The sequence below is a fragment of the Asterias amurensis genome, chromosome 19 (genome assembly GCF_032118995.1).
Source record: "Asterias amurensis chromosome 19, ASM3211899v1".
NCBI classification, from domain to species: domain Eukaryota; kingdom Metazoa; phylum Echinodermata; class Asteroidea; order Forcipulatida; family Asteriidae; genus Asterias; species Asterias amurensis.
This window is the reverse complement of record NC_092666.1, coordinates 1,029,271-1,048,483: the sequence shown is the minus strand read 5'-3', so window position 1 is coordinate 1,048,483 and position 19,213 is coordinate 1,029,271. Positions and strand designations below refer to the sequence as shown.

Sequence of the window (19,213 nt, the reverse complement as noted above, 5' to 3'; positions counted from 1 at the left end):
AGAGACCGGCATCCAAAAACGGCGTGTAGATTCACCTTTGACCTCAGTCATTTCACTAAGAAATACGCAGTCAAATTCTTTTGCGGACGTGACAGCAGTGTACTGTTTGTGCAGCTAGCTCATGTCACTGCACGTTTATCAAAATATGATCAATATATCCAATGGAATCACTGGATCTGGAGGCGGGGACCTAGACAAGGGCCCAGTCTAATGTGTCCATTGCCGAAAATCCTTCAATAGAAAAGGGTACAGGAGAGGATTTGACGCATGTTTGTGAAATGTAACACATGAAGATCCATTGATTGTGCTAGGGTAGAAAATTAAGTACAAGAAGTGGTTTTCATAGGGGACAGGTTTTCAAAAATTAATATTTTGCCAATTCCTGAAATATTTTGGTGAAAAAAGAAAATCGCGATTTCTCTCACAGCGGCAACCGTTTCTCCGATTCTTTCATCGCTCCTGTCTTCTCTCTCTCATACAGTCTCCATGTATCTACCTGTTATCTATGCTCGAAGGAATGGAAGGAAAGTTAGAGAAGTTGGACAGAATAAATGATACACATCTGTTCAGTGTATGTATATAATTTGCAGTAACCCTTCCTCTAAAGGCCCTGTCACGCCTTGACGTTTTAGTCAGCGTATATGTCGACGTATGCAAATTTCTCTAAAACGTTGGCACACGCTGAACTATCGATGGATTTTTCAATTGTGGGCGTACACAAAGCGTATTCATAACGAGTTGGACGTATGCATATCGTATTAGTAACTTACATAGCACGTTTCCATAACGAATGCTTAGCGTGTTGCCGGCGTTCACTACGTATGTCGACTTATAATTGACTTACAAGGAACGTAGCCTATGTGAACGTTCGTATAACTTACCTACAACTTACGCGGAACTTATGAGCCACACGCTGGCATACGTCGAGAATTTTTGTGCATGACAACGACGTATATTGGCGTGTTTCAGCGTGCCCTTAACTTACACAAAACTTACCCATAACGTATTCGACGTACGCCAGCGTATTCGCCAAAATTTTCATACGTCGGCATACGCTGACTAAAACGTCAAGGTGTGAAAGGTAAGACAATTATATCAGTGGAATTGAAGCTAATAGGCTGGATAAACTGGTGGCAAGGTGCGGAAAATTAGGGATAATTTTAAAACATCTTCAACTCCCCCTGCGTCACTTTGTAACAAGCGGTGCTGACGCTCCGATTCCCCAAAATGTCATACTCGTACTAAACATTTTACGTACGACAACACCATATAGATACTCGTTAAGACTGTCTTAAAGGCCCTTGACACTATCACTATTGGTCATTACTCAAATGATTGTAGGGTTCTGGGTAACGAGCATTGGAGAGCTGTTGATAGTAAAAAAAACATTGTGAGAAAAAGACTCCCTCTGAAGTAACATAGGTTTTGAGAAAGGGGTACTTTCTCACTCAAATAACAAAAGACCTCAGCTGAAGCCTTTTATTATGCATCTGAAAGCATATAATACATAATGCAACAAGGATGTTTTGTTTTCTTTCTTTTTTCATTATTCTCTTGCAAATTCGATGACCAATTGAGCCAAATTTTTTTACATGTTTGTTATTTTATGCATATGTTGGGATACACCAAGTGAGAATACTGGTCTTTGACAATTACCAATAGTGTCCAGTGTCTTTAACTCTAACTCTCATAGCAACACAATCAGTTATAACTTAGACCTACTAAAGAAAACAATAAACACGCCCAAAAACAAACAAAAAATTGTTGAATTAAAAAAATGAATAGGCCTATTTCTAACATCAGGGCAGTTTTTTATAACGTCATGTTTCCGTAAGAGTTACCATAGATACCAGTACGCAAAGGGCGGTAGCTGGAAAAACCACTCTTTGGCGGGGTTGCAGCAAACAAACCTCATTCTCGGCTGATGATGCCTTGATGGCAGTTGGTTCTGAGTTACAATGATGTCCTACTTCGCTAGCAACCCAATTGTGCCATTTGTTTTGGCAGGAATCCTGCAACTGTTTCTTTCGGTCGTAGGGGACTCGTGTGGAGCGTTGACCATAGCCGAGGCTGATGATGACTACATGTCACTCCGGAGGAAAGCTTTCTCCAATTTCAGATCAACTTGCCGAAAAGCTGTCCCCAAGCAGGGTGAGTTGAAACTTATTTATTTTCTCAACAAATTAAAGTCGCGCCAAACCAAATAAATTAGGAGCGTCTCTAGATTCACCCAAATAAGCTTTGTGTTTAGATAGGTGAACTTAACATAACACATTTTGCTTGGCTAATGACAATATTAAAACCAAGGCATCAAGAGGTGTTTCCATGTACTTTACACTCTATTTACATCAAGTTATGTTTTTTTCTGAATTGAAATAGTTGGGTTTTTTTGCGTTGCTAAACCCTTCCTTAAAGTTAAGCCTGCACCCGATAATTTCCCGGGAAATTCACTGGAACTTTTGGTCGATCTTTTCACACTACAAAAAAACTCGCGGAAATTTCCCAAGAAATAATTAACCCTGCTCAGGGGTTGGGGTTAAGGGAGGTAATCCTGAGGTAAAACGTTTTTCCCGGGGGAAAAGCAGCTCGTGAGAACAAAAGCGGGTTTAACTTACCCAAACTTTTGAGTTCACTGTGTTGAGACGCCAGCATGGGCTGACATGATTAGCGTGCATATTCCCGGGAAATAGCACTCCCGGGAGTTACCAAATTGGGAAAGTGAGAACGGTTGCTGTGGGGTTGGCGTTGGGGTTAAAAACTCCAGGGATTTTCCGTGAGTTTATTTCCCGGAAAATGGCTCTGTAGTGTGAAAAGAAGCTTTCCTTCACCCAGGGGTATAAATAATTGGTACCTACTCTAAAAAGAAAAAAATCTCGGATCAGAATCGACCGGATTTGGGTCCCAGGGGGCCAGACCCATTTCTGGGTCAGACCCAGAATCCGTGTCAAATCCCGAATTTTAACCCAATTTCTGGTAACAATAACACGGATTCCGGGTCACATTAGATGGTGATACTGATATTGTGTATGAAAAAGCCTTTGGAGCGGCACGGTAACTCGCCGGCTGAGAAAGATTAAAGGGACCAAGGTAAACCGCATTAAAACGGGTACTTTGCAATGCGTTAGAACGAGTTTGTTGTTAGTATTGTTATCCCGGCCAATTTCAGCAAAAACAAATCATTCAATTTCATTAACATGCATTCAAATTCATGTATTTTCTCCTGATCCCCTCAAACTAGGGTTTCTTTTTAGCTCTTGAGGCATTCAATTTCATCTAAGGCATTCAAGACTACACTTTTACCATTATTAAGTTGAAGTTTTACTGCCAATTTGCAATTGATACTGTCAAATTAAGACTCACCGAAGCGGACATGAGTTTTCTGCTAGTTTGCGTTTTCCTTTTCATTTATGTGCAACGAATTTCAACTTCTTTGCATTCGAATTAAAGATGAGTTTTGGCTTTATGAGTAAAATGGGATTTGTACCTCCTTCACTGGCACATAAATGCTCCTTTGTGACAGGAGTTTCCATGTATTTTACACCGTTATTTACATCATGTGTTTTTGCTTAATTGAAATAGTTGTTCCTTTTGCGTTGTTACCCTTCCTTAAGTTTAAGTCTGCACCCGATAACTTTGAAATGCAAAACCAATTATTTTGCTTTAGCCTCGATATGTTTTTTCCCTGGTTATGTTGTCTTTGTTTTTCTGTTAAAATCAGGACCATTTCAAATTATAAACAAATGTTTTAAAGGTAATTACAAACTTACAATAAGGGGTCGTTATACAATTTAAAAATAACTCAATGTTATTCTTGAATGTTTCAACCAGTCTCGCCCTATATATTTACGTTATTCATTGCTTCGGACCAACCTCGGGCAGCCATCTTTTTAGCAAAAAATGCTTGGGCATTTAATTGGAGATAGTGACAAATAAATTTCATTTAAAACACCTGCCTCTGAAAGGCAGCTATACGAATCAGAAAGCACACATAACTTGAATGCATTTGAATGCAAACTTTCGAAAAATGTTTGCTCATAAATGAAATTGAATGATTGGCCAGGTATTGCTGCTGACTTTTGCGAAATTGAATGACTCTTGCGGCCAAATGATTGAATGATCTGATTTGATCAGTGAATGCTAAACTAGTGAAATTGAATTACTCTTTTTGACTGTTGAATGCTGACTCAACAGAGTATTCGTTTTCAAACTAAATTGAATGAGCCAGGAGTTAAAATGAATGGATTTTTTGATGAAATTGGCCGGAAAAACCCTTTATGTAATACATTTCTTAACATAAAGGCCGCTGGTTATGAAACCAAATAACATCAACAAGTGAGTTTTAATTGTTGGTTTTATTTCAGGCATTGCCAGGTTTCTCCTGTAGACGAGTAGCCTAGAGTCTACTGTTCGAAACAGCGACACCGAACTCCCACAAAAGATAATTAGTACATGTTGTTCCCGCAAGTTTACTTTAGGTTTTTTCGGCAAATGAGCAGCGAATTTTAATCCCCAAGCTGTTCTATTTCGCGCAAAATCGAATGCCACTGAAAAGGGTCATTTGATTCGTTAACGATTAGTAAAATGTAATGTTGCGTCATTCGATTTAACAAAAAAAAATCATTTAATTTAACACTTCATCAAAGCAGCATTCAAATTCGCAGATGCTTCTTGAGGCATGTGTGTCACGTAAAAGAATGACGATGCGCTAAATTGAACAGAGTGCTAAAGGAATTTGACTCGACTAAAAACGAAATTGAATGACCGAATTCTGAATTTGAAACGCAGTAACAACTGAAGAGGCAAAACATCTTGTATTCGAACGCATGAAAATGAAATTGGTTGCTCATTTATTTGCCGAAAATTGACCAAGAAAACCTATATCATTTATAGTTTATTCTTTTATTGCAGACATTGATGAGTGTGAAACAGGTACTCATACTTGTGAAGCGATTGAAAACGAGATATGCGTCAATACTCCAGGTAGCTTTGACTGTGTCTGTAAGGCTGGATATCAACGTGTTCGCCAATCTTGTGAAGGTAAGGTTAACCTTGTAGCGATGGCTGTCGACTTTCTGTAGAAATCATTCATTTGAAATAGTCATCCTGTATTCCTAGGCAAATTGCCCCATTAGCTGGTATTAGCTAAAAAATACAAGAGTCTGATCCTATATGTATATCAAAGCTTGGGTCTTGAAGTTACCGAAAAACACATAACTTAACATCATTTAACTAATTAATTATAATGACATGAACATTTAATTAGCTAATCTTGAGACCACCATCTCAAAAAGTATACGTTTAAGTAATTTTCTTTGGGATAACTGTATATTTGGTTTTTTTGAACCGTTCGATTGTTTTTAATGATTAAAGCCATTGGACACTTTCAGTAACCAGTATTGTTTAAGGCCCACACTTCGTGTATCACAACTTCTATATAAAATAACAAACCTGTAAAAATTTAGGCTCAATCGGTCATCGGAGTCGGGAGAAAATAACGGGAAAACCCGCCCTTGTTTCCGCACGTTTCGCCGTGTCATGACATGTGTTTAAAATAAATCCGTAATTCTCGATATCGAGAATTGATATTGTTTAAATGTTTTCTCAAAAAGTAAAGCATTTCATGGAATAATATTTCAAGAGAAGTCTTTAAGCGTTTTCTTCTGTCAACCCTGTAAGTTAATTGTAAATCTGTGAACTTATAATTTGTTATCTGTACCGAAAGTGTCCAATGGCTTTAAAACATTTGAGCGGTTCTAAAAACTAAAGGTGTATAAGTCGTCAGCATTTTCACGAAGAGCCAAAAACATGAAAAATCGGTAGCAAAGTAATTTTGCCTTTTTGGTGGTTTCGATTTAGTTGATTGGTATCTAACAATTTAATAAAACGTCTCAACATCGTCTAGTGTCTTAATCATGTTGCTGAAAGTTGATGAAAGACAAAAACCTGGAATTGCTTTTCAAGAAGAGCCAAAAACCTTTTGGTCACTTTGTGTAGCAATTGTGCGTTTTTTTACATGTAGCTAAACAAACAAATATTTATCCCCGATGTAAATTTAACATCTAGTAAATCGTTTGCAGTACCCGCTGCTAAAACATAGGATTCGAACTGCCTCTATAGCCACCGGGCAACCTCGGTAGTCTAGTTGGTAAGACACTGCTCTAGAATTGCAAAGGTCGTGGGTTCGAATCCCACCCGAGTTAAATGCCTGTGATTTTTTTCACAGGACTCGGGAAAGTACTGAGTATACAGTGCTTCATACATCGGTGTATATGGGTATAAAACCAAAAATTAATATTCTTTATCCCGATGCAAATTTAACCTCTATTAAAACAAATATTTCATAACAAATAAAATAGGTTTTCTTTGTCACTTTCGGCAAACGAGCAGCCAATTTAACCACAAGCTATTCCATTTCGCGTGACATCGAATGCTGCTGTAAAGGGTCATGCAGTCGATTTCGTTTTATGATTAGTCAAATGTAATGTTGCGTCTTTCGGTTATAGAGAGAAATAAAAACAATTTAATGCAATCAAAGAAGAAAGTAACATCATAGGGCCCTATGTAAAGTCTACTGGAAACATAAGCAAAGAAAATACGGTTCGCTTGAATTAAAGTGAAGGTACGAAACAGTTTCCCGAGTAGTTTATCTGTTTATTCATGTTTCTTTATAGTCGTACTTAGTCATTACGAAATTAAAAAGAACTAAATGAGCAAAATCTACAGTCGAACCAGCTTTGCTAAATTGAATGATGATTGTGTGTCATGAAAAAGAATGACGACTAAAGAAAAATGAACAAACAGATAAACTGTACTAGGCAACTGTTTCGTACATTCACTTTTAATTCCAGCGAACCAGATTTTCTTTGCTTATGTTTCCAGTGGACTTACATGGGCCATATATACGGTGTTATTTGCTTTCTTCTTCTTCTTTTTCTTTTTTTTGGGGGGGAGGAGGGGGCTGGTCTTTATTGGTTATCTGACCTTTTATTTGGGGATCTTTATTGGTCAACTGATCAAAACCTAATTTTGTATTGTGTTTGAATCGGGGTGTTTATTTACGTTTATTTAATTAATTTTTGTATTGTTTATGTTTCTCCCTCAACCTTTCAACCAAACGTTTTTTAGATTGCACAAATTCCAGTAATGACTGCCCAAAAATTAATTTCAATGGCTAAAGCACACGCCCGTGCGAATTTGATGCTGATTTGATGAATTATTAAATTTAATGGTTATTTTGTTAAACCGAATGACGCAACGTTACATTTGACTAATCATAAAATGAAATCGCATGACACTTTTAAGCAGCAATTATGTCCCCTTCTATTTTTCTTAAATGTACTGGACTCAGAAGTTCACAAACAACTAAGAAGAACACAAACAATTCGGAAATAAAAAAAAACTAACAAATAAACGAAAACCCAGAAAAATACAAAAACTCAGAGAAAAAGAAATCTTATCTTATAGAGAAGTTAACGAAAACTCATAAATAAACGAAAACTTAAGAGTTAAACAAACAACTCAGGAATACACGAACAACAAAGGAATAAGCGAATTATTCAGATTTAACCATTCTTGGAAATAAACCAACAACCAACAAAACAATTAAGGCTTTTTACGTGACTCCAAATGCTCATGCTGATTATGCAACTAGGAAAAAAAATAATGATCTCAAAACCTTTACAATGTTTTGTTCATCTTCATCAAAATTAATCGCCATACAATAACCGGTTTCCAAGAGGCACTTATTGGTGCATAAAAACAGTTTTTAGTGACAACAGTTTAAAAAAGGTAAATTAATACTCATGGCGCCACGGGGTGGCTGCCAACACCCCTATTATTTAAAATAAAAATAAAACATTATTAAAAATAAAAATGAAAAACTGATGGCCCTAACACTAAGTTATTGAAAACTATTGTCTTAACAAAATTATCACATACTACAAATTAAATAGACAGTTCAAATTATTCCAAATAACCTTTGGCATAAAAACTTACTTGGTAATGCTGTTGATAGTATAACATTGTGAGAAACGGCTCCCTCTGAAGTAACATAGTTTTTGAGAAAGGATAATTTCTCCTTCAACTTAAGCCTTTTTTAATGCAATTGAAAGCACACAAGGGTGTTTTTTATTTTATTTTTAATCGCTTTGCAACTTCGATGACCAATTGCGCTCAAATTTGCACAGGTTTGTTTATAAATTTGATGCATATGTTGGGATCCACCAAAAGTGAGAAAACTGGTCTTTGACAATTACCAAACGTGTCAGTTACGTTTAAGAAAAAGAGAAGGGGACATTATTGAGGGAAAGCCACGCATTTAGGGACTGATCGAACCGGATCCACAGGGGGAGGTGAAAAGCAGGGACAGATACCACTAAGTAAGCAGATATTACATAAATAGCTTCAAGTTTGAAATAAACTTTATTTAGAAATAAACCAACCAACATGCAACACAATAGTTAGATTCTTTTCCTGGCATCAAATGCTCATGCTGATTAATTGCTTATCCAATATAAACCACGAGGGAAACTGACTGGGTAAATTTTGAAAAGTTTTTGGGGTTGAACAAAGAGCGCCGGCACGTTAATCCGGAGGTCGTTGGTTCGAATGCCACTCTAGTCAATTCTTTGTTCAACCCCCAAAATCGTTTTAAAATTTACCCAGTCAGTTTCCCTTGTGGTTTATATTGGCAGTTAACGGTTGTATGGCTTCTGACTGACACCCCCGAACAAAGATATTGGCAAAATAGGGACACCGCCAACATAGGGCTAGATAGCTCAGTTGGTGGAGCGCCGGCACGTTAATCCGGAGGTCGTTGGTTCGAATCCCACTCTAGTCAATTCTTTGTTCAACCCCAAAAAATAATTGCTTATTCATTAGTTTTTTACATTATCATGATGATGAAAGCAAATGACATTCAAGTTTAGTAGGTACATTGTCAATATTATTACACGAGCCAACTATAATGAAGGAAAATTTACAATGGTCTCAAAGCCTTTACAAATAATTTTGTTAATCATATACAAAATTAATCACCATAAAATTACCGGGTGTTGTTAACAATAGGCACTTATTGTTCGCACTCGTAACCAAAATGTCAGCAAACATTGTGGAAATTTTCACCTTCAAAGTCAGCTTGTGTAAAGGTTAAATGACAATGGATCTACTTAGCTTAAATTGCTTCCTATCATTTGATTTAACAAAATAATCATTCAATTTACAGTTTAGTCGAAGCTGCATGCAAATTCGCATGAGTTTTTTGAGGCGTGTGTTTAGTCATTCAATTTCATTTTGGGGCAGTCAATTCTGGAATTTGTGCAATCTAAAAACGCTTGGTTAACTTTATAATAATGTATAATTTCGAAGTATTATATAGCGCACGTATCTACCAAACAAGATACTCAAGGCGCTGAGTATATACAAACGTTCAGAAAGATATGTTATTGCAGGGATGAATTCTGAGACCCCACTCAGCAAGACACTTTACCGTTGGTCCCATGTGTTGTGTAACGCATGTAAAAGAACCCAATGCACTTATCGAAAAGAGAAGGGGGTTCGCCCCGGTGTTCCTGACTGTGGCTGCTGTATGCGCCGCAGCACCTTGTAAACCCTTATAAGGTGCTTAAAGAGACACGTTGCCTTGGATCGGGCGAGTTGGTCTTTAAAAAGCGTTTCTAACCGTTTGTTATAAAATGCAAATGGTTAGAAAGATGTTTTAAAAGTAGAATATCTACCTCGAAATTGCGTGGTTTTCCTTTTACTTTGCGAACTAACACGGTCGGCCATTTATGGGAGTCAAAAATTTGACTCCCATAAATGGCCGACTGTGTTAGTAAAAGAAAAACCACGCAATATCAAATGATACTTGTGTGGATCATTATATTCTACTTTTAAAATATCTTTCTAATCATATGCATTTTATAACGATTAAAAACGCCTTTCAAACACCAACTCGACCGATCCAAGGAAACGTGTTCCTTTATGGACACAAGTGTCACGACTGGGGATTCGAACCCACACTCTGCTGATCAGAAACACCAGAGTTTGAATTCGGTGGTCTTAACCGCTCGGCCACGACACTTCCACACTTGTTACGTTTCCTTACGAATGCTATTAAAGGCATGCGGTTGATTTGTTGGCACTTGAACATATTATGACAAGATGACTGGCACGCCAAAAGATTGATGGTTGACGAATATTTACACACAATACAATATCAGGTCTTGGTCAGTTAACCATTAAAGGTCCCCCGAAAAAAAATAAAGAAGAAGAAACATACCTTATGGGGCCCCAGGTAAAGTCTGCTGGAAACATAAAATAAAGATAATTTTTATTTCGCTTGAATTAAAATTGAAGGTACGAAACAGTTTGAATCCTCATTTAGCAAAATTGATTGCCTCTTTACGAAATTGAAAATGATTTAATCAGCAAAATCTCTAGTCGAACCAGCTTTGCTAAATTTGATTGTGTGTCATGAAAAAGAATGACGATAACATGCTATTGAACAGGGTGTGCTAGGAACTTGAAAGCCTCAAAACGAAATTGAATGGCCGATTTCTGAATTTAAAACGCAGTAACAACTGGAGAGGTAAAACAGCTATAAATCGAACGCATGAAAATGAAATTGGCTGCTCATTTGCCGAATTTGATAGAGAAAACCTATACAACAATCTATCCGAGCCTGTGGCTTTCTGTGCTTCAACTTTGAAGGAGAATTGATAAAGATAGGCGTTAAAGTTGGTACTTTTTGGCTTGGGAGTGGGAGGAATGCCTCATGGCAATTGGCAGCGAGTCGGTTTTGAAAAAAAAAAAAACGTTTTCGGAGTGGTTTTTAATTGTCTTTAATTAGCAACGTTTTCAAAAAAATTTGTGTATTTTTGAATATTTATCATTTAGCATTGGTTACTATGGGAGTTTATTTAGTGTGGTGCACCCATAGAGAACAGAATCTCCATGAGAACAGAATCTCCATGAGAACATAATCTCCTGCCACATCTACCCTCTTTGAACCAGTTCCGTGTTCCTTTTTTTCTTGCAGCTTGTCATTTCTCTACTGTGCCTCATCCCACACCATACAGCTACATGTTTATTCTGGAGCCCCAGATATCGCCTTTTATGGTGAACTTCAGTGTGAAAACTGAAGATCTCGCCATGGTAGGACTGTCGGAGAACAGGACGGATCAGACAGTCATTATTGAGATACGTAAGTCCCGAACATTGCATTATCGTTTGACTGACACACTAAGCCTGGGCGACCAGTGAAATTTACAACTCGACTAGTCAGGCCTCAAATAGTCACGACTTTAGCCTTGTTCGCACTGGATTAATATTTTTGGGTAACTTAACCATGACGCTTGGTAACATTCCGACGGGTTAACTTTCCCACCGTCCGCACTTGGATTAATTTGACTCGGGTAAACTTACCGAGACCGAGGGCAAACTAACCGAGCTGGCCCCCTGCGTAACATTGAATAGTTCGATAATCACGAAAATCTTATTCTTCCATGACAAAACATGTCAGCTTCTTCGGGTCACGGACGGATGGAAGATTTAACCGAGTCGTCGCGTCCGCATTGGACTTTCTGGCTCGGTTAAACTGACCTGGTCAATCTTCCTGGGCCCCTTTGGCTCTGTTTAACTACCCATTCGGGTCGGGTAAGCCTGGGAGGAAAACTTCCTGGGCTGTTCGCATTGGACTTAAAATGGGTAAGTTACCCATTGGCTCGGTTAGTTTACCCAAATTAAGTCCAATGCTTAAGACAGGGGCAAAATAGCACCCTAAAAGGATCGAGGGATTGTGTCACTAATGTTTGATTGTGTTTCGTAAGTAAGGGGCCACTCAAAGTTGTCGATGTTTTTTAAATTTCGACTTTTTTTCTTCAAATTTATGTTGTCGTGAATAGTTGTGAGCAAAACACAAAACAGTCGTAAGCTACCAAACAGGTAGTCACGACTATTTTGTAGTAGTTTAGGCGGCACGATTAACCGAGTAGTTGAAAAACGGTAGTCGCGACTCGACTAAGCATTCAAAAGTTGCAACTTCGACACTAGTCACACTAGTTGCCCGGGCTTACTAAATAAAGCAGAGTATTATGTATGTTTAATCTTGTACTTGCATCATGTCTTCGTCAATTTTTCTGTTTCCTTAAAAATATTAATGGGAATGCCATTTAAACTTGTTCACAGTGTGTTTCGTTATAATTTTATTGTTTCTTTGATATGTTTTCCACATCTGCAATTTCTGTAACTATCGATCCAAACTAAGGCCCCAACATCAGGGCTAAAAAAAACTAGCTACACTTCTGCCGTTGATGGCGTGCGTCAAAATGGCTATACTTTGACATCGCGTTTGGGTTGTTATTGAAATTTGCAACACTAGAAAACGGCTGCACAAAACGGCGCACTTTCAAACGACGTTTCAAATGACGTTGTTGCAGGAGATTCTGTCTTTAGGTTTCGATAGTTCGCGTCAGTGACTGCGTAACAAATAGCGAAAAGCTTTTATAATATTATGATTCTCCTGTTTTTATTTTGTTGTTCTTCTTCTTTTGTTCAGTTTTTGGCTACTATCCAACCAGAAGTAGGATATTCGTCAGACGCTGTATGCCACACCTCTGCGGGGGTCACGGCGGGTGGATGGCTGAATACACAGACCCTTCAGCGGTAACTAGCAGCACTGAATATCGCCCTTTCTGGATTCACTACGCTGAGGGCGTCGTAACTGTCGGCAAAGGAGGTCAACAGGAGAGTCTCGTGGAATTGAACGCTGGTGCCTATTATGGCAGAGTACCAACTCAATTACACATCGGTATATCTACATGGGAGAACGCGTACGGCGAGTGGTATTTCTGCCAGAACAAATAAATTACTTTCACATTTCGTGATGCAGGGTTAGCAGGGAATTTACAACCCCCAAAAAAATTAAACAAAACTACTGTTAGTCTGTTGTCAAGGCCTTCGTTGATTGGAGAGCCACGGCGATCCCAAGCGACTGGAACGGAAGAGCACGAATGTTACGCCACTCGATCGCCACTCGACTCCCGCTTGTGGTCTCCGTTCCAGTCGCTCCGATGTTTATGCCACGAAGACCTTGACTAAAGGCTAAACCACTATAGGATTCCTATACAAAACTTAGACCTGGCAGTCGAAAATGTATTTTAATCATGTACAACGGATTTACGCGTATGTCCTGAAAACATTGCTTTGTGATTTTCACCTTTTTTTATATAAAAAAAACTCGACGACTAATGAAGCTGAAACTTCTTGAGGTAAATAATAATCTTCACACAGTGAGTGGGGATCATGTCACGGACAAAAGACTTGATCTACAAAAAGGTATCAATTGAAACCCTGTAATGTACTTCTCGTGCAATGACATCTAATGATGTTAAAGGGACACGTTGCATTGGATTTGTCAATTTCGGGCTATAACAAGCGCTTGTTATGAAATTAATTGAATTTAGTTGGAAATATATTTTAAAAGTTAGAATTAAGTGATCCACACAAATATGCCTCGAATTGTGTGGTTTTAAACGGGTGACATTTTGTGGAGTCACAGATTTTTATTCTAACAAAGTCTAACGGTGTCATAGTTCACGAAACAAACGGAAAACCACAACATTTCGAGGCGGGTTTTGGGGTGGATCATTATATTTTACTTAGAAAACATCAACAATATTAATTTCATAACAAACACTTTTTTATAGACCAGAGCACCCAACCCAAGGCAACGTGTCCCCTTAACGGAAGAAAATGCATCTCAAGTTAATACAATAGCAGCTTACAGGCAGGGTACACTTTTGATAATTGCTCCACAAGTTAATGACCATAACAATTTACTTAGTGAAAAAAGAGCACACAAAAGCTGTTGCTATTATACAAACATTAGAAACAGACCCTTTGTTGTAATGTAATTTTAGAGAGAGAGGTAATTGTTCAAATTTGAATCTGAGAAAGGTTTCTGGCACGAAACCTTTCTCTGGTATCTGAAAGCTCTCATTATCTTATGCGTCAAGGTGTGTTCTCTTCTTTCATTAATCTCTCACAACTTCGATGACCAATGAGCAACAAAAATTCACAGGTTTGTTATTTTAAACATGTTGGGATACACACAGTAAGGATACTGGTCTTTGACAACTACAAAGGTATACCCTGCCTTTACGACGTATGACGTTGCGTATTATTTGTATATTAATGCCTTTTTTAGCTGATGATATTTTTGATTGATGTCAGTTCTTTACTGGAAGGAATTAATTTGTGCATTTGTTAGCGTTAATTCAAATTAGGTTGAATGTGTTCTTTTTTAATTGCAATTTTACATTTTTTATTTTTATTTTTCAATTTTACAGCTTAAAATGTTCAATGTAGTCAAAAAATTGCTATCGCAACAGGATTTCAACAAAGCAAACATTTTTGTTCCACCAATTTCTCCTCCAAATTGCGCAGAAGAAAAACATGCTCTAGATTTGACGAATCCATTTAATTTGTGTAGGCTAACATTTAACAAATTGATTAATTCCACTCTTATGTTAGCAATATATCGCATAATATATTAATCTATTCCCTCCTCTTTTCGGCCTGGTTTGTGCACCCCATTGTTACTTTGTTCTAGTTATTTCTCCCTTTGTGTTCCCCACACATCTTGGGGTCAAACCCGCCTATTTCCCCTACCTACAAGTTCGCGTATACCCTTTGTTATACCTTTTCATTGTTCAACCTTGCCGTTCTGCACGTTTTTCCCCTTGACTGCTTCTGTTTCACCAGTAATCCTGTTTCTGTGTTTTAATATCTTGAAGACTTTAATAAAGAGTGGAAATGTCAGGTCATCAACGATTTTGCATTAAAGGGACTGGACACTATCTGTAATTACTTTTTGTTTTTGTTTTTTACTGTTTAATTACATAACAAAACTTACTTGGTAAAGAGCAATGGAGAGCTGCTGATAGTACAAAACATTGTGAGAAACGGCTCCTCTGAAGCAACGTAGTTTTGGGGGAAAGGGGCAATTTCTCACTCAAATAATAAAATTTGAGCATTGTCTAAATGATTACATAAACAAATGTAAAAGCATTTTTACGTCAAATTTACAAACAAAACTTTACTCACTCTGTTGAGGGCGGCCTTCCATGCTCTGAAATTATAAAGATTAACAAATATTAACAACATAATCATTGGCACATTGTTTTAAGAATATTGCTGGAAATGTTAAGAAATGTGGTGAGCTAAACATCATAATATCTGTTGTCTGACACTGAAACTAAGTGCAGCGTGAAACTCCAAAGGTAGTTATGAAGTTACCTTTCAAATACCACACATTAGGATTTTTCAACCAAGGTCTCGAAATCAAGCATCTGAAAGCACAAATTCTATTTCGAGACCTCAGAATTAGATTTTGAGGTCTCGAAATCAAGCATCTGAAAGCACACATCTTTGTGTGACAAGGGTGTTTTTTTCTTTTATTATTATCTCGCAACTTCGACCACCAATTGAGCTCAAACTTTTACAGGTTTATTATGGGTGCGTTCGTTTAGCTTCCCTGGGTCGACCCCGGTGTGTGGCGGGTTAACGTCACACACCGGGGTCGACCCGGGGAAGCTAAACGAACGCAACGTCACACACCGGGGTCGACCCGGGGAAGCTAAACGAACGCAACGTCACACACCGGGGTCGACCCGGGGAAGCTAAACGAATGCACCCTGTATTATGCATACGTTGAGGTACAAAGTGAGGAGACTGGTTTTTTGACAATAACCAATAGTGTCCAGTGTCTTTAACAAACAATAAACAGGCCTAAAATTACGTTTTCCCGGCCAATATCAGCAAAAGGTCATTGCATTTCATTTACATCAGCGACGCAAACAAGATTGCACTTTGACAATTTGTAAGGTGAATTTCGACTATCTATTTAGTATGACACTTGATGAAATTGAATGGTTGATGACCAGTTCTTGTTGCTGGCTTTATCGAAATTGAATAAGTCTTGCAGCCTAATGTAATTGAGTGATCTAAGTTGACCAGTGAATGCTGAACTGATGAAATTGAATTACTCCTTTTGACTGTTGAATGCTGATTCAACGGTGCATTAATTCTCAAACGAAATTGAATGTCATTGTGTGTTAGAATGAATTAGGCTTTTTGACAATAACCAATAGTGTCCAGTGTCTTTAACAAACAATAAACAGGCCTAAAATTACGTTTTCCCGGCCAATATCAGCAAAAGGTCATTGCATTTCATTTACATCAGCGACGCAATCAAGACTGCACTTTGACAATTTGTAAGGTGAATTTCTACTATCTATTTAGTATGACACTTGATGAAATTGAATGGTTGATGACCAGTTCTTGTTGCTGGCTTTATCGAAATTGAATAAGTCTTGCAGCCTAATGTAATTGAGTGATCTAAGTTGACCAGTGAATGCTGAACTGATGAAATTGAATTACTCCTTTTGACTGTTGAATGCTCATTCAACGGTGCATTAATTCTCAAACGAAATTGAATGTCATTGTGTGTTAGAATGAATTAGGCTTTTTGACAATAACCAATAGTGTCCAGTGTCTTTAACAAACAATAAACAGGCCTAAAATTACGTTTTCCCGGCCAATATCAGCAAAAGGTCATTGCATTTCATTTACATCAGCGACGCAATCAAGACTGCACTTTGACAATTTGTAAGGTGAATTTCTACTATCTATTTAGTATGACACTTGATGAAATTGAATGGTTGATGACCAGTTCTTGTTGCTGGCTTTATCGAAATTGAATAAGTCTTGCAGCCTAATGTAATTGAGTGATCTAAGTTGACCAGTGAATGCTGAACTGATGAAATTGAATTACTCCTTTTGACTGTTGAATGCTCATTCAACGGTGCATTAATTCTCAAACGAAATTGAATGTCATTGTGTGTTAGAATGAATTAGGCTTTTTGACAATAACCAATAGTGTCCAGTGTCTTTAACAAACAATACAACAGGCCTAAAATTACGTTTTCCCGGCCAATATCAGCAAAAGGTCATTGCATTTCATTTACATCAGCGACGCAATCAAGACTGCACTTTGACAATTTGTAAGGTGAATTTCTACTATCTATTGAGTATGACCTTTGATGAAATTGAATGGTTGATGACCAGTTCTTGTTGCTGGCTTTATCGAAATTGAATAAGTCTTGCAGCCTAATTTAATTGAGTGATCTAAGTTGACCAGTGAATGCTGAACTGATGAAATTGAAATACTCCTTTTGACTGTTGAATGCTGATTCAACGGTGCATTAATTTTCAAACGAAATTGAATGTCATTGTGTGTTAGAAATGAATTAGGCTTTTTGAGGTATTGTGGAAACTATAACAGTGCACTGTTTGGCTTGGGTGTATGCCAAAAAAGAAACCCAAACCAGTGCCTTTGTCTTTATACCATACCTTTAAATGGCCGATGGATTTTTGTTAAATGGGCGGGAAAACCTCTTATAATATAGGTTTTCTCGGTAAATTTCGGAAAATGAGCAGCCAATTTAACCACCAAGCTATTCTATTTCGCGCAAAACCGAATGCTACTCAAAAGGGTCATTCGATTTCGTTTTGGGATTAGTCAAATGTAATGTTGCGTCATTCGAATTAACAAAATAATCATTCGATTTAACAACTCATCAAAGCAGCATCCAAATTCGTAGACGCTTCTTGAGGCGTGTGTGTCACGAAAAAGAATGACGCTACGCTAAATTGAACAGAGTGCTAAAGGAATTTGACTCGACCCAAAACGAAATTGAATGGCCGAATTCTGAATTTGAAACGCAGTAACAACTGGAGAGGCAAAACAGCTTAAATTCGAACGCATGCAAAAGAAATTAATTGCTCATTTGCCGAATTTGACCGAGAAAACCTATACATAGTAAACAAAAATGTACAACCGTAAAATATTTTGAAACGGCATGACCAAATAAAACGCAAAACCTAACAAATCAAGTGTCGAGGTTTGTTTTCTGTAGATGTCATTTACATGTTTGACTACTGTCGACTCTTGTTTTTCTTCAAGAATCTTGAAAAGACATTATGTACATGACGTCATCTAAATAGAGTGCCCTCAGCTAGAGGTCAAAAGAAGCGGGTTTCTTATTGGCCCATCCTTCGCGTTGCGCGTAAGTAGCTGCGCGTTCCGATTGGTTCATCACCGTTTTACCTCCAAGATGGCGAAATGATGACGTCATTGCATAATTTAGGGTGACTTCGATTAGATAATGATAATTTTCACCTCAAAAAGCAAAATGTCTCTTGAAACCCTCCAAAACAAAGTATCAAAAAAGTAGAAAAGGGGAATTGTACGGAAAATATGCATAATTTGCATAAACTAATTGTTGCCGTTTTCGCGCTCTATTTCCACTAGTGTACGTGTGCACACGCCCTGATAGTTGTAGAATTGATATCATTGTCACATCAAGTTTTCATACAAATGTCTCTTGAAACCAGATAACCCTCACAAATAAAGTATCAAAAAATATTCAAAGCATCAAAGGTGCCAATAAATTTTAACTACATTTGTTAAATCAAAGTTTAATGTGAAAATTATATTATTGTCCGTACTTTTAGGGCGTATGCATACAAACAAAAGTGATTAAAGGCGCAAAAAGTCAAAAAAATGTTAATGCTAATTACGCATATTTCCCCTGATAATTTTTTTCTACTTTTTTTGATAGGCCTATGTTTTTTAGGAGGGTTTGAAAAGACTGCAATTTCGTCTATAGGTCAAACCACAGATTGGCTAGACTAAATTCTATCATCCTTATTGAGCCCATATCCAATCATTCATGGGGAGACCGATCTTTCTCACATGCTGCACCCCCACCCCTTTAAGGGGACAGGTACACAACAACAAAAATGTGAACAATTATTGGAAACATCATTTCGTTCCCTCAAAATAATATTATAAGCAATGGAATGTTATTCCCACCAAGTATCATTTCACCACTCAAAATGACTTCGTTCCCCGAAACACTGATTCGTTTCCTCGAGAAACTGTTTTGTAGGGAACAGTAACTATAGTTCAAGGAAATAAAATACCTTCCTTTTTGTGTGTCTGAAATTATTTATTCTTAGTCGGCCATTTTTTTTTTTTTTTTTTTTGTCGGTCACTTTGGTACGACAGGACAGGTACAAACAACATTTTACATGCAGGCCTATGCCATGAATATCGTTCCCCTTTCGATATATCGATTCAGAAACAATA

The 19,213-nt window shown here is 37.6% G+C and overlaps 1 protein-coding gene and 1 non-coding gene across 2 annotated transcripts in view; one reads left to right on the top strand and one right to left on the bottom strand.

The window, feature by feature from the left end:
* Positions 1–19,213, bottom strand: part of LOC139951369 (tubulin-specific chaperone cofactor E-like protein) — a 118,217-nt gene that overhangs the window by 67,693 nt on the left and 31,311 nt on the right. The window lies entirely within an intron of this gene.
* Positions 6,128–6,200, top strand: Trnas-aga (transfer RNA serine (anticodon AGA)). Its single transcript has one exon. It is a non-coding gene; the product is annotated as a tRNA-Ser (tRNA).